This window comes from Marmota monax, unplaced genomic scaffold (genome assembly GCF_021218885.2).
Source record: "Marmota monax isolate L192 unplaced genomic scaffold, Marmota_monax_Labrador192_F-V1.1 WCK01_AAM20220418_F8-fsc00014, whole genome shotgun sequence".
In the NCBI taxonomy this organism is placed as follows: Eukaryota; Metazoa; Chordata; class Mammalia; order Rodentia; family Sciuridae; genus Marmota; species Marmota monax.
In genome coordinates, this window is record NW_026695222.1 from 20,464,038 (window position 1) to 20,478,980 (window position 14,943).

Here is a 14,943-nt window from a genome sequence, read left to right on the forward strand (position 1 = left end):
GGATTTAGGAATGTAAACGTGTCTAGAATTGACACCATGTTCTTGACTGCTTTGAACACCAAAGATAATACAGCACCCTCTTCTCACATACTGAACGGATGGAAACTTCAAGAGTGATTTATCCAAAAGTCACATGAATTCAGTGAGTAGGGAACTACACGAGAGACTTAGCTTCCAGTTAATTTTATGAAGTTTATACGAATTGCCCAATATGAGTGTTCAACCTGATGGTTCCCTGTTTTTTTGTGCAATCAATGACTTAAATTCTAAAGAAGTCAGGGTGGGGCAAGCAGGAGGTGGGAAAAAGTAGGAGAAAACAAATTCATTTGGTTCTGTTTGGAGACAAGGTGAGCAAGCGGGAAGGAGATGGAGGGGTCGGGGGGCCCCGGGAAGTCATGAGGGTCGGGATCCTTTGGAAAAACTGAGGATCAGTGTCTTCATAGAAAAGAGACATAGGAAAGTGACTGGAAGCAATGTTCACAAAGGTGCCACAAAGACCAGCAATACCCAGGGATCGACTTCAGGGTCTTACCTCTGGTTATTATCCCCAGGTAAGGTGCATGAGGAGATGCAAGCCTTCCTGAGCTCATCTTGCGCATATCTGGCTCACGGCCACAAGAGCCCCCTTCCCCATCCCCCTACAGTGGTATTGCCAGAGCATCCCATCTTCCCCTGACAGGTCAGGACAGGATGTGGGACCCGGCCTTCCCCTGGAGGGTCTGACAATAAAACTGCCCACGCTTCAAACGCATGCATGCTACGATCTTCTGATTATAAAATCAATACAGGCTTATTGAAAAGAACTTACATCTGCTGGTATATGCATATACTTCTGCAATGAATCAAAGGATTTATTATCAACAGTTTCACTTAGGAGGATTACCGACAGAAGAAAGATTTTTGGTTTTGGTTTTGTATCTTCTTGCACTATTTTAGAATGAGAACTAAGCTCATGTTTCTAAAAGGACATCTAGGATGTAGGATGTGGGATTGTGCCCCCTCTACTTTTTTTTTTGGCTTACAATCTTGTCATCTGTCTACTTCTCTGTATTGAGAGAGAAAGAGAAAAAAAAAGAAGGTAAGTTTGAGTTCAAATAATTTGAAAACTAAAGATAAATTTAAAATCAGCCCCTATCACACTGTTCCGGTATGAACACTCTTATTATTTAGCATAGCCCTTCATATTGTTTAAATAATGAGGATTATTCTATGTCCAAATTCTATACTGCATTATTTCTCCCTTAGCTCTTTTTTAAAAAAAAAATATGGGTGCATTTTAGTTGTACAGAAGGGCACAATTTGTTGTTACATGTGTATAGGCACAAAATATAGCAATATAATTTGGCCAATATGGTTCCTCAGTATTTCTCCTTTCTCTCCCCTTCTCCCTCCCCCTGGTCCCACTCCTCTACTGATCTCTCTTTAACTTTCATGAGATCCCTGACCCACCCCCATCTCTTTCTTTTCCTTCTCCTCTCTAGCTTCCACATATGAGAGAAAACACATGACCCTTGACTTTGAGTTTGGTTTATTTCACTTAAAATAATGCTCTCACGTTCCATCCATTTTCCTGCAAATGACCTAATTTATTCTTTTTTTACGGCTGAATAAAACTCCATTGTGTATATACACCACATTTTCTTTATTCGTTCATCCATGGATGGACTGACTCTGAGGCTGGTTCCTCGGTTTGGCTCTTGTGAATTGTGCTGCTATAAACATGGGTGTGCACGGCTCACTGTACTATGCTGACCTTAATTCTTGAGGATAAATACTGAGGAAGGGTACAGCTGGGTCATGTTGTGGCCCCAGACCTAGTCTTTTGAGGAGCCTCCATACTGATTCGCACAGTGGTTATACTAATCTATGATTCCACCCACAGTGTCAAAGTGTTTCTCTCCGCCCCCCACCGCCCTCTGCATCTTCTCCAGCATTTACTATTGTTTGTTTTCTTGGCAGCTGCCATTGTGACCAACAAGGTGAAATGAGCCTTGTTTTTTTCATTTTATACCATGAATACTTTATATTCTGTTGAAGCATCCTTTTAATTATAATAGATGAGCCTTTTCAGAAAATAACGTTTTAAATCTATAATAGCTTTTGACCTCTGAGGACTCCGTAGGTGTCCCAGGGTGAGGACCAAGGGCTGAGCAGTGCGAGGTGATCTGTAACTTGGTGAGCTGACGTCACTGACCATGTGCTTAACCACGTGGCTTTTTCCACGGAGTCTGGCTTCTTCAGACGGCCTTCTGGAGTAGAAGGTTTATTTTGTTCCTAGTTTGTCACTTGAATAATTCATCTTTGCTATAAATCTTTATGGCTGAGGATGTCCTCAGGAGGATGACTCTCACGAAAAAATTGTTTGACTCCTAAGAATAAAAAAAATTTTAAGTTCTTGATATATTTACCAAAGGAACCCACTTAACGCCTCCACAGTGGGGATCAGGAGAGTAAAAATTATTTCTCATTTTTTGTTTACTTGTTTCTTATTTTATGACATTTGAGATAATTCTTCAGTTTATTAACCATTTACATGTCTTAATAGTTGAGTTGCTATTCTACAATAACTCACCCCACTGGCATGATGGTGAACTTGATGTTCCTTTAGCATACATGTGAGAAATCTCTCTAGAAAAAAAAAAATCAGTGACACTCCTGTCTGGAGTGGTGAACTGTCATGTTCTGGAAGGTAAATGCACCATAGGATTGTGCCATCGAGGGTCCTGGGAGGACCCTGAGATGAAGTGGCTGGTAAGGTCCATGGGGATAATTGAGGGCAGTTTATTAAATGAAGCATTTGCAGGGATGGGTGCAGGGTTAAAGGGCCCCAAAGAATTGGTGCAGCATCCTGGGGCTAACAACAGTGAGGAAGTGATGCCTCCCTCCATTGAAAGAGAAAGGAGCCATTTCAGAGAGCTAAAGAGAGTGGTCAAGGTTGTAGAGGAGAGCCACTGGGCAGGGTTGGTGCAGAGCTGGAGGGTTGCAGCCAAACCTCAGAGGTGGATGATTCTTCCATCTATTCAAGGGTGCAGGATGGAATCACTACACCATCACCCTTGGGTCTCACAGTAAAGCCGTGACATTTGAGCATGAGTCTCAGGTTCAGCAGGAAAGGAAGCCACAGAAGACTACTTTAAGCCAAAACATCCTCCCTGCACCCAGACAGGCTCATAGGGCACTCCACTGCAACTCAGGGAAAAAAAGCTCTACCTCTGTGCATTTCCCTCCCTTGGGGCCCTTGAAGGAAGGTGCCGGCCAGTTAGGGTGGGACTCAGGTTTTCCCCAGCATGATTTTCAGGAAGAGCAAGTAACTCCTTTTCTCTGGGCAACACCCTCGCCCACCTCAGATCCCCTCCAAGTGCCGTCAATCCGCTATAAGAGAGAATCAAAGGAGATAGCAGGGAGCGTCCACCCTTCGTCTTCAGTGTGCCGAGCAGAGCCCAGCTCAGGGCTGCTGCAGAACACCTCTCCCCGAGCCCAGGAGGGATAACGATAAACAAGCAAGTCGTCCAGCTTCACTCTGGCCTACTGATTGACCAGGGTCCACACTGATGGACATGTGACGATGAGGGATGCTGAGCTGAGCCGGTCACATCATCCTCATAATCATCCCATGAGGTTGGGACTAGCCTAACCCCATTTTACAGATGGGGAAACAAGGAACAGAGAGGTTACAACCTGTTCAAGTCCACCCAGGGAACCCGTAGGGAGAGGGGAACCCATATGCAAAACCACGCAGATAGGAAACCCTGACACACGGCCACGGGACTCCTCCGTCTAATGGAAATGACACAGGCCTGCACTGAAGTCCAGTTTGGCCTCAGATCATTCAGAATCTCTGAATCTGACATACTTCCTCCATTTAAAAAAATTAATTTTTGCAAAGTGACTGTTGGTGTCAGTGCCCCCTCCTGGAGTTGCTGTTGGGTCATAGACACTTCTTGCACCTGCTCACACATCAGCTGAACCTGGAGGGCTTTCCTAGGGACCCCATGGAACAGCAGCCCCACCCCCTTATCCCACCATTTGCTCCCTCCTTATCTTACTTCATTGTTTCCATAGCATTTAACACTAGCTGGCCCCGCTATGAGAGGGAGAGGAAGAGGGAGAGTAGTATGTGTGCAGCGAGCCTGGCATGCACGGGATGCCTGGTGTGTATGCAGTATGTGCATAGTGGGCAAAACCACGTGTGCAGTGAGTGCAGAGTCGTTGGAGGAGGGCGCGTGTACCCATGTGCACATCTTATGTGTTCAGTGTCTGACTCACTCCCTATATGCTAAGCTCTAGAAGAGTAGGGACAAAGCCTGCCTTATCCACCTCAGCACCCACAGCACCAGAAGGGACACCCCACCTATGGGAGGCAAGCAACAAACTTTTTTAAAACTGTTTTAACTGGGGATGGAAACCAGGGGCACTTTATCACTGAGCTATTTTAATTTTTTTGTTGAGACAGGGCCTTGTTTAGTTGCTTAGGGTCTCACTAAATTGCTGAGGCTGGCCTTGAACTTGCGACTTTTCTGCCTCCGCCTCCCAAATCTGGGATTACAGGTGTGGGCCACCATGCCCAAGCTCTCAAAAAATTTTTGAAAAACAAATAAACATAATGAATAGTGATTGTGATCTTAAGCTGTATGGTACTTGGAATACACAAGCCACAAATAACTATTGATAAAATGTATTTTATCTGAATCTGAATCCCAGGTGACTTATAATAAAAGGGTTCAGTTAAAATGTTTTAAATTTTAAGTCTTGCCCTAAACAAAAGGCAGGAACCAGTATGCAGAGGACAAAGGGAGTAGAAATAGTCTAAGAATTTCTTTTTGAGAAGAGTTACAATAGTTGAATGTAAATTTGAGTTGTGAAGTCCTTAGTAGCCAGGCGAGACAGCACCATTTTATTATCTGCAGAAAGCAGCTACTATTCCCCAACCCTGATGGCTCACTGGGTGCCTCAGGTGAGCAGGAAGATGTGGCTCCCATTTGGCCTCAGCAGAACTACTCGAAAGAAACGACAAAGCATTTAACTTTAGTTGATTGTAATCAACTCAGACCACCATCACTTCTTTTCCTATCTGCAAAACTATCACTACTTCTCAGTGGGAAAATGCCTGGCTTTCATTGTTTTCCCTTCTATGGCCGAAGTGCTGAATAGGATGAGATTCATGCCCATCTCCTGGGTGGGCCAGTCACCCTGTGAGAATGCTGTGAGATTTCTCAGCAAGAGTCAATTTATAAATGCAGCTTATGCCTCTTCAAGACTGCGAGGGCTCAGATGGAGATCTATTTGGGTAACACCACAACCACCCAGCCTCCCAGAGGCAGGGCCAGCAAGCTTACCCAATCCAGAAGATTCCACCAGGGTACTATGTGAGTGCTGCTTCATTCTCTGCTAAGTGTAAAAGATGGGGAGGAGCTACAAGCCAGGGGTCAGACCTAAAGTTCCAAGGATGCGTTGTTGTGGGTCTCTAGGAGGTAACCTGGTGCCTTGGGAGGACAGAGGAGCCCACCAGGTCTGACTCAAACCCACCCCTCTAACTCACTAGCCCATGACCTTGACCCTCTTTTTGCATCTTCTTCCCTTCCTGTGCAGATAGAGATGGATGCAATCTGCCTGCTGAGGCCTCGGGGTTGAGAATAAAGGTGGGGACTCGAGCTGCCTGGGTTTCACTTCTGGCTTCCTGACAGGGTGCCCTGGGGTCTTGTTTTCCTTGTTTATAAAATGGGTGTCAGAATAAGACCAGCAGCACCCTGGGGCATGGGTGTCATAGGGTGGCATGGGATAAGCTATGAAAAGGCTTTAAGATAGCATGCAGGGAGCGTCACAGCATAAGTCTATAAGTCCATAAGTCCAGCATTGGGGGCTTTGTTGTGAGAAAAACAAAACAAAACAAAACACGAATATCCAGCATAGAACCTCCCACTTGGGGTTTGCATCTCCTTCTCGGGGAAAGTCAGATCCTACCCTCTTATTCCAGTTGATGATCCCCTTATTCCAGTTTGGGCATGGAAGTGAGGTCCCTCCTACAAACCCCAAAAGAGGTCCCTGGGACAATCCAAGGAGGAGTGTCCAGGCCAAGGCTTTTCCTTGGATGTGGCAGGGAGAGGAGAGTGGGCTGGGAAGGGGCTGGCCAGCGCCTGCCCCCAGGGAGTCATTGGAACAGAAATAGGAAGCCCAGGCTGGCTGGTATTTACAGTAACTCCTCGGCCCCTGACCACATTGTCTTGTCTGTGGTGCATTTATTTTGGGGACAAGCACTGAAGTCATTGCTGCCCGAAAGTGCTGCAGGCAGGCCTGCCTGACCTCTGCTTTCCCAGAGGAGCCCTGGGGTGAGGGAACCAGACCCCGGGGCAGGCCTGGAGGTGCCTGAGTCTGGCAGGCAGATCAGGCTCCCCAGGGGTTTCCAGAGGAGCCCCAGCAGGAAGCTGCAGGAGGGAGAGGTGGAGGAGGGGCCGCCCCCCCCCCCCAGCCCCCCTGGCCTTCTCTCACTTTCCTTTTCCTCCAGGGTTGCCTCAACCCACCTTCCTGGCTACTGGGCCTCCTCTCTCTCTTTTTCTTATAACTGGGCAGCAAAAAGGGGAAGTGGAGTCTTCAAAGCCTCCGGGTGGCCTCAATGAGCAAGTCACAGTCCCAGGTCCGGGTTCCTTGGGTTCCTCGGGCCTCTGCAGGCCTCAGTGAGCAGCTCCAGGGCTGAAGGACACAGCCCTAAAATGCCTTTGGCGCCTGGGCCCTTTGCTCAGCAGGAGCTGCTGAGCTGTCTGGAGGCAGGCCTGGACTCCACCTGGACGGGGCACTGAATTCTTCACCAGTATCCCTTCAGGGAGGTTACACCAGCCACCGTCACTTCTTCCTACCCTGGCCTACTGCAGGAAGGGGCACTCCGGGCCTATCCTACCCAGGCCAGTGGAGCTTGGGCATCATGGCAGTTGTCACATCCCTGGAGTACAATCGTAGAGACCCAAAAGCAAAATGGGGAGGTCAAATAGGGCACATCTTCAAAGAAAATCTTCCACCAAACCCCACTTTATACCACAGGGCTTTTCTGAAAGCACACGGGGACCACATGTGCTTACCAGCATGCCTAGCCCTCCTTCCTAAATCAACTCTGATAGAGCCAACATGGCCAGAGGCGCTGACACACTACCTGCCTGGGACTGCCACTTTCTCGGGACCGAGAGTTGCGCGTCTCAGGCATTTTGACTTTCCAAGCCAAGGAGAGGAAGAAAACTCAGGTAACTGCCCTGCCTACTTCTACCCAGAAAGGACCTTAGCAGTGGACAAATATTATCTCCTTTATTTTCACAGCTACCTTCTGCATTGTTATTGTCACCATTTGGAAACAAATAATGGGAAGCTGAGAGCAAGTCAGCAGGTCGGGCCAAGTGACAGACAACGAGGGGGCAGGTCCATGATTCGAACCCATGTCTCTGCCTGTTCATAGCCTGTGCTTTGCTCCCTGGTCAGATGAGCTGAGCATCGGAGTCCTCTGAGGAGTTGATCGCAATGTGCATTCCACATGAAATCTGGATTTCCAGGAGAGGATCCCAGATATTCCTATTTAATGCCTACCCCTTCACCAGGGGGATTCTGGTGCATAATCTTATCTGTAGACCATTTGGGGAGGCATGTTGACATTTGGTAGAAAAAATCACCTACCATAGTCTGTTTCTCGTGCCTTTGTTCATGCACCCCCCCCCCCCCGTCTACGAGAATGCCTCTGTCTTCCAGAGCTGAAGGGCCAGTTTTAATTCCACCTCCTTCTCAGACTGCTTATCCATCAGGTGGGCTCTTCTGCTTCCTACGATATCTCCTTGTGCTTCTTGATTGCAATGACAACCGGATGCCTTCATCAGGCCTCCGCACAACCTTTACCTCTCCTAGACTAAAGACTTCATCTGCACAAAAACCAAGTCCTATATGTTCCCCTCCATTCCCTCCCATCAGCACGAAGGACACCAGACACTTGGACAGAGCCCTGGAGGTGAATCAAAAGGAATTTACTGAACTGGCTTGGATTCAGCAGAATGACTCAGGTGCTTCTTTGGAGACCTGTTCCCATGTGGCAAACCTGGAGAGCCCGCAAAGCCCTCAGCTCTTTCAGGCTTCTTTGCCTTTCATCATCCAAACCCCTTGACCAGGAATAATCTCTCTGACAGACCCGCCTGGTGGCTTTCTCTTACTTCATCCATCTTCTCCCTTGCAAAATCATTGTTCCCCAAGGAAGCATGGAACCTCATCCAGGATATGAGCCACCAGAGGTATTATTTTTTTCTTGTATGACTTCCCCACTGGGCTGCCATGTCCCAGAGGACAAGATGAAGTCTTGTTCATTATGTATTTATAGGCCCTGAGACACTCAAGTAAAAGGACTTAAAATCAGCATATACAGTAATGCAGCCACATCAATGTTTATAGCAGCTCAATTCACAATAGGTAGACCATGGAACCAAGGTAGGTGTCCTTCAATAGACGAATGGATAAAGAAAATATGGTATATATACTCAATGGAATATTACTCAGCTTTAAAGAAGAGTGAAATTTTGGCATTTGCCAGTAAATGGTTGGAGTTGGAAAATATCATGCTAAGGGAAATAAGCCAAATCCCCCCAAAAAAACAAAGACCAATATGCGGATGTTTTCGCCAATGTGCAGATGCTAATTCACAATAAGGTAAGGGGGCACTAGGGAAGAATAGCATTACCTTAGATTAGGTAGAGAGAAGTGATGGGCAGGAAGGGGAGGGGATGTGAGAATAGGAAAGATAGTAGAATGAAGCAGACATTATTCCTGTATGTATATATGTGACTGCATGACCAATTATGATTCTGTAACATGTACACTCAGAAAAATGAGAGGTTATATCCCATCTATGTATGATATGTCAAAGTGCATAAATGCATTCTACTGTGAAGAATAACTAATTAAATCAAATAAAAAATTAATTTAAAAAAATGAATGACTTGGTAGAAGACATTTGTCCTGCAGGTCAGTCAGCTTTTCCCTAGAGTCAGTGTGTCCACCAGCGCATGAGCAGAGGTGGCAGCCAGCCCACCACCACCACCCAAGCTCCAGAGATGTTCCTGGGAGTCATCAGTTACTTCTGGGTGGAAAAAGAGCTTCCCTAAAATCAGCTGCCTCCAAGGGGTGAGAGACACCCTCACCTGCTGCCCAGTACTGAGGGCAAGGCCAAGGACATGGTGATGGTCCAACTTGCCTTCTCTTCCTTCCTCCCACAGGCCGCCTCTTAGGTAGCCCGCTTGTGCCTACTGGAGAAATTTCCTGAAAAGGAGCCTGGGGTACCACCAGGCCCCCTCACAAAGCCATTCATAAAAGAAAGTGATCTGGCTAAGCCCCCCAATATCACAGGCCTCAGAAAGTGACAGACCCATGTCCCAACGGCTTCATCAGCACATCCAGATCCAAGTCACAAGGGTCAATATCTTTCCCCAGTTTTGCCCATAATTAGTAACAAATGCAGCAACAAATCTGAACTTGCTTTTCTAGTACTTTTTAAAAGACCTTTAACCACAGAATTTTTATTAGCTCTTTTTTTGGTGTGTCATTTAACAAATGAGAAAATCCCTGCAAATTGAAGCCAGACTTGTTTGCAAGGACGATCAAACACCACTATATTTTTATCATGTTTGTTTTCATTTTTTTGAGTCTCCTTAGCTCTCTAGTCATGGGGTTCCAGTGTTTTTGAAAGCCAAGAGATGTTGGCACATGGCATTGATTGTCCACCAGGGTCACGAGCCTAAAAGTTCTAGAAACTTCTTTGTGTGGAAAATTAGGTAGGAGAAAGTAGGAGAGACATGTAGAACAAAAATCTCTGTTCCATTTTCGTGTACTCAATGGAATATGCCGTTCTGTACATATAATTAAGCTCTGATACACATCATAATTGTGAAACTGGCACAATTTTGTATCTCATTAAAGTAAGTGGCGTGATGAGGACAGTATAATGTATGCAGAATGCCTTCCTCCTCCCATGTGTGAACCAAGCCAGGTTTTTACAGCGTCTCGTAGCTTTTACATAATCAGTCTATCCCAGGGTGGCCAAAGGCTCCTGGAGACTGCCCAGGCGTGTCACGCACTCACTGGGGCGCCACGCCCACCTGCTGGTGCCCTGGTCCAGAGAGATACAGCCATTCAGCGCCATCCCAGGCTGAGTAAGGAAGAAAAATCAATATTCCTAACTGGAAAAAGACCAACAAGTGGCTGGAAAACTTACTTCCATTTATATCTTGCTAGTAAGTAGTGTCACTCACTCGGGCAGCAAAATGTGGCAGATGAGGTGCAGCCAGATGGGTCCCCCTCCCCAGCTTCCCAAGGCCTCAAACTCCATTCACTTCTCCAGGCCTTGCCTCTCTGTTTATTAGTACTGATCTATTTGATTTTCTGAAGCTTGTTCTTTGCGGTTTAAAAGATTTAAAAAAAAAAAAAAGACACTAGCATAAAAGACAAAGAACACATTAAACTACAAAATGCAGAGTTTTCCCCTGACCTGTCCAGAACTGCAGGAGGAAGATAAGAGCGAAGCCATGAAGAACCCGCCATGCAGGACAGGCTTCAGATCCCAGAGGTCTTGGAAAGCAAGCGGTAGCAGCAGTGTCCTAGCTGAGCCCGCGCCAGGAGCAAAACCCAGCTCAAAAGTGTGGAAGGTTCTTAGATTTGGAAGAAGATCCGTTGAGAATCTGCACATCCAAGCAAGCTACGGGGCCCTGACAGAGCGGCCCTGCTCAGAGCTGTGCTAGATCCCCTGCTGGGGGTGAGACAGGAGGCAGCTGAGGGTCAAGGCTGAGGGATCCAAGATAAGACAGCTTTCCCTGAAAGGTGGAACTTCCCAGCGAAGGAAGAGTGCACCCCTGGAAGAGCTCAAGCTGAGGTGGAGATCTGCTGGGTTCCAGGGACCGGGACCGTTCAGGGAAGTTTCTGGAAGACCAGAACCCCCAGGTCAGGAGGTGGTGACCAGGGGAGGAGGTGGCATACAGGTGAGGCACAAATCGGGTAAATACCTATATACAATTCCATCTCACTGGAAACATTTCTTAGAGACTGAATGAGTGGAGCCTACTGTATACACTTTGCTGCCCTCTGTCTTTTCCACTGGATAACATTTTCTTGGAGATCATTCCATATCAAGACCATGAACACTGCCTTCATTCTTCTCAGTAGCTGCAATTACAGACAGCTAGAAGAGTGGCGTTTTTAAAGTTTAATTGGCTCCCAGTTATGTACTTTGAGGGTGTATTCAGTGATTGTCATCACAACCATTCATTCAAGGAACAGCCCTTGTATAAAAGTGTATGTGTGGGTGTTATTTCCAAGAGAATTTCTGGGTCAAAGAGAATATGCCTAAAGAGTGCTGGGGATATTGTATTTCCTGAGGGTTGGACCCTCACTGAACACTTTCAGGAATAAAAACGGTTGTCAGGTGGTATCATTGAACAGTAATGCTGACTGCGATTCTTTGGCTGTACGTGGCCCCCTCTCATGGCAACCTCTCCAGCTTATCAACCTATATAGTCCCAGACTCTGTCTCCCAGCTGAAGCAGCCCTCTATACAGGAAGTCCTTGAACACATCTTGAATATTTGACCTGGAAAGAACAAAGCTCAAAGAGGGGATCTCTCTGGTTTAAGGTCCACCTTCTACTTGGCCTTGTCCCTTTGTGACATCTGTCTCTAGACAACCCTTATCTCCAACAGCCCTCTTCTCCCTTCCTGCATATGAGCCCTTCATCCATCCGCCATACCAGCCTGGCCATGCAAACTGTCTCAGCCTACACACAAGGTTGATACGTATGGGACCTTGTTCTTGGCATTTTTCTCTCTATAATCACTGCTGCTTTCAGAAGAAAATGTGCACTCTTTAATAAGAGCTCGTGTTCTGCTGAGCATGTTGGGTATATAAATATTGGTCAAAATGAAGTTGGAGCTGGGGAGGGCCAAACATTCCTACACAATAAAACTAGGCAAGTTTGGAGATGCCAGGAGCAATCCATAAGGGGGAGCGGGGGTGGAAAGGAGAAAAGAAATGAAAAATCCTTAAAATGGGAGTTGGGTTGGCTGGGGAACCAGGCCGTGGGCCATCTCTAGAGGCTCTGGGACCCAAGAACATCTTGCCTGAGGAGGTTCTCCAACATTCATGTACCATCGCAGCTGGTGATGTTCTGATGTAAGTGCCGCCTTGGTACTCTACTGCCAAGCCATTGCTAAAACCTACCACACTTACCAATGCTTACCAATGCAAATGTTTGCTGTTTCTGTGTATGAGTGTGGCTGGTGGGTAGTCCGCCAAAGAAGGAGCTGACCGTATCTGGGTTGATATGACATCAATCAGAAATTGCACTTTCAGAAGCAAATATTAGCCCATGGGGATTCCCAAGTCTTAGTAACAACCTTCATGATCTAGGGGTCCACTGATCTTGGGAGATTTCGCCTGCTCTCTGGCATTGATCACTTTGCACCTCTTCCCACCCCACGAGGTTGGCCATGAGCTGACCACCACAACTCTTTCTTCAGATGGCCATGTGACTTTCTCAGGTCTCCGCTCTAATATCTCCTGCTGATAAAGTCCCTTCCTGATGTCCTAACTACAGTCATGCCCCCCATTCCGACCTCTCCACTCCCTAACCCTGCTCCGTTTCTCATTGATGGTACCCCCCACCCTGGCTTTGCGTATTTGTTTATTTCATTGTGGATTGTCTCCCTTCTGGACTGTGAGCCCTGCAACATCAGCAAGTTTCTCTACCTCTTTTGTTTCTTTGTTCCTATTGCCTAGAACTATGCCCAGCACACAGTAGGTACTCAACATATGTTTGTGGAATTCACTTAGCAAGCAAAGAAATGGCCAGAGTACATGGAAGAGGAAACACTTAGACATTGTTTTCAAAAAAGCAGATTAACATTTTCAGTGTCTTGATGTAGCTGAGAAAACAGCTATTTTATAAGGAACAGAGTGAAATGAAAGTCTGAGAGTTTAAATTTTTTAATAGCCCTATTATCCTCATGTTTCACAGACTAACAGCAATCCCAGACTTAGGCACATAGAGGGATTTTATGAATTGCACATCTCTCAGCAGCACATGACTCCTGTCATGTTCAGGGAGGGTGTGAGCTTTGGTCCAGATCACCATGAGCATCCATGAGTAATTGTGACCAAGATCCTGTTACCAGGCCAAGCCTCGCACCAGGAATTAAGCATGTGTCGCTGAGGTCAGCAATTGGCTCTTCTGTTTGCTGTTTTGTGTCAGCCCAGACCACTTCCACTCGAACAGCGATGATAGAAACTGTGCTCTAACTTTTTTTTTTTTATTTCCAACTACAGAAGTGGAAACAGTCACAGTTCATAAAGAAAAAGACAAGAGATTGAGTTGAATCCAAGACTTGTCTGCATTTCCACCTTCAAGCCATCACAGCTCTCATTCTTACCCATTTGCCGTTCTCCCCTGGGAATCCAGAGCCACCATCCCCACGGAGTAAGAAGATGCCACTACCTAGACATTGGGGTCATCACTTTCACTCCCACAGATAGACATTCCATAGACCAAGGACAAAGTTGGGAAATCATACCAAAGGGAAGAGAAAGTCCTTGGAGATCCAGGGTAGCAAACTCTCTGACCCAAATAACCCAGGACACCTAGGAACCTGACAACTCTTTTACAACTTATCTCAACGTCCCAGAATATCTCCGCACAGCTTCAACTGTTGTTTTGTTCTCTTAAGCTTTCTCTCTTAAGCTTCACTGAGAGCTGTTCTCTCTTAAGCTTGACAGAGACCATGGAAATGAACAACATAGGTAGAAGAAATTTTGTGGAAATCCATCCCAATATATGGGAACCCTTCTTCCAGACTCAGTCATAAAACTGAGTTTGGGTTACTTGACGGTGGACATCCATATTAACATCCTGACATTGTTTAAGTGATTTTGACATATATCTGTTCAAATAAATTAACAATGTCATTTTAACTGGCTTCTTTGGCAGAAATAAACAGACTGTCATGCCAATTTATGAGTTGACCTACGAGATCCCTTCTGAAAATAATAAAATGAGAGCTACGCAAAGGACTTCATTATAGGCTAACACCAAAATGAAAGTGGTCAGCTTTTCTTTTTCCTTTTCTTTCTGTTCACCTAACACCCCCTGACCTATTACACTCTGTTAAATACAAACCCACTGGTGGTAGCAAATGCAAGGGAAGGAAGAGAGGGGGAAGGAAATGGGCAGGGGCTGTGGGAGATGCTTTCTTCCATTTATCAAGGGAAGAGAGTGACACTTCATTTTCTATATTAAGAAATACTAGAAATAAATCAATCAGCCATTCATTAGCTATTCTCTCTGAATGTCCAACATCTGATGTTGCAGTGTAACAGGGATCTTTCTGCAATTCCATACTGTCTTTCTTATGAGAAAAGTGGAAGGTAACAAAGTAGCCAATCCTCTAAAGAAGTTGGGAGTGACAAGTTTAACTATTTCATCTTTCTTTGGTTCTGGGGATGGAACCCAGGGGCACTTTAGCACTGAGCTACATACCAGTTCTTCTTATTTTTTTTATTTTGAGACATGGTCTTATTAATTTGCTGAAACTGACCTTGAACTTGCGGTCTTCCTGCCTCAGCCTCCCACATCACTGGGATTAAAGGCAAGGGCCAGAGAACACAGCTCATTCTATCTTTTCTATTAAACTCTTCATTATTATCTGCTTCTTGATTGAAGTTTAGTCTACAAACAGTAAAATCTTAATATATACCTCGATGAATTTTTACTTATATGTAAATGACTACCCAAGCCCACAGCCTCAGGAGACTTTCCCAGGCTCATTCTTGGCAATATTTACCTTCTACCCCAGAGGTAAACATCATGTGACTTATTTTACCTTTGTTTATTTTTTATCATTCTTGAAATTAATTCTTGCAACTTGTATCTTACATTAGTTTTTGTAGG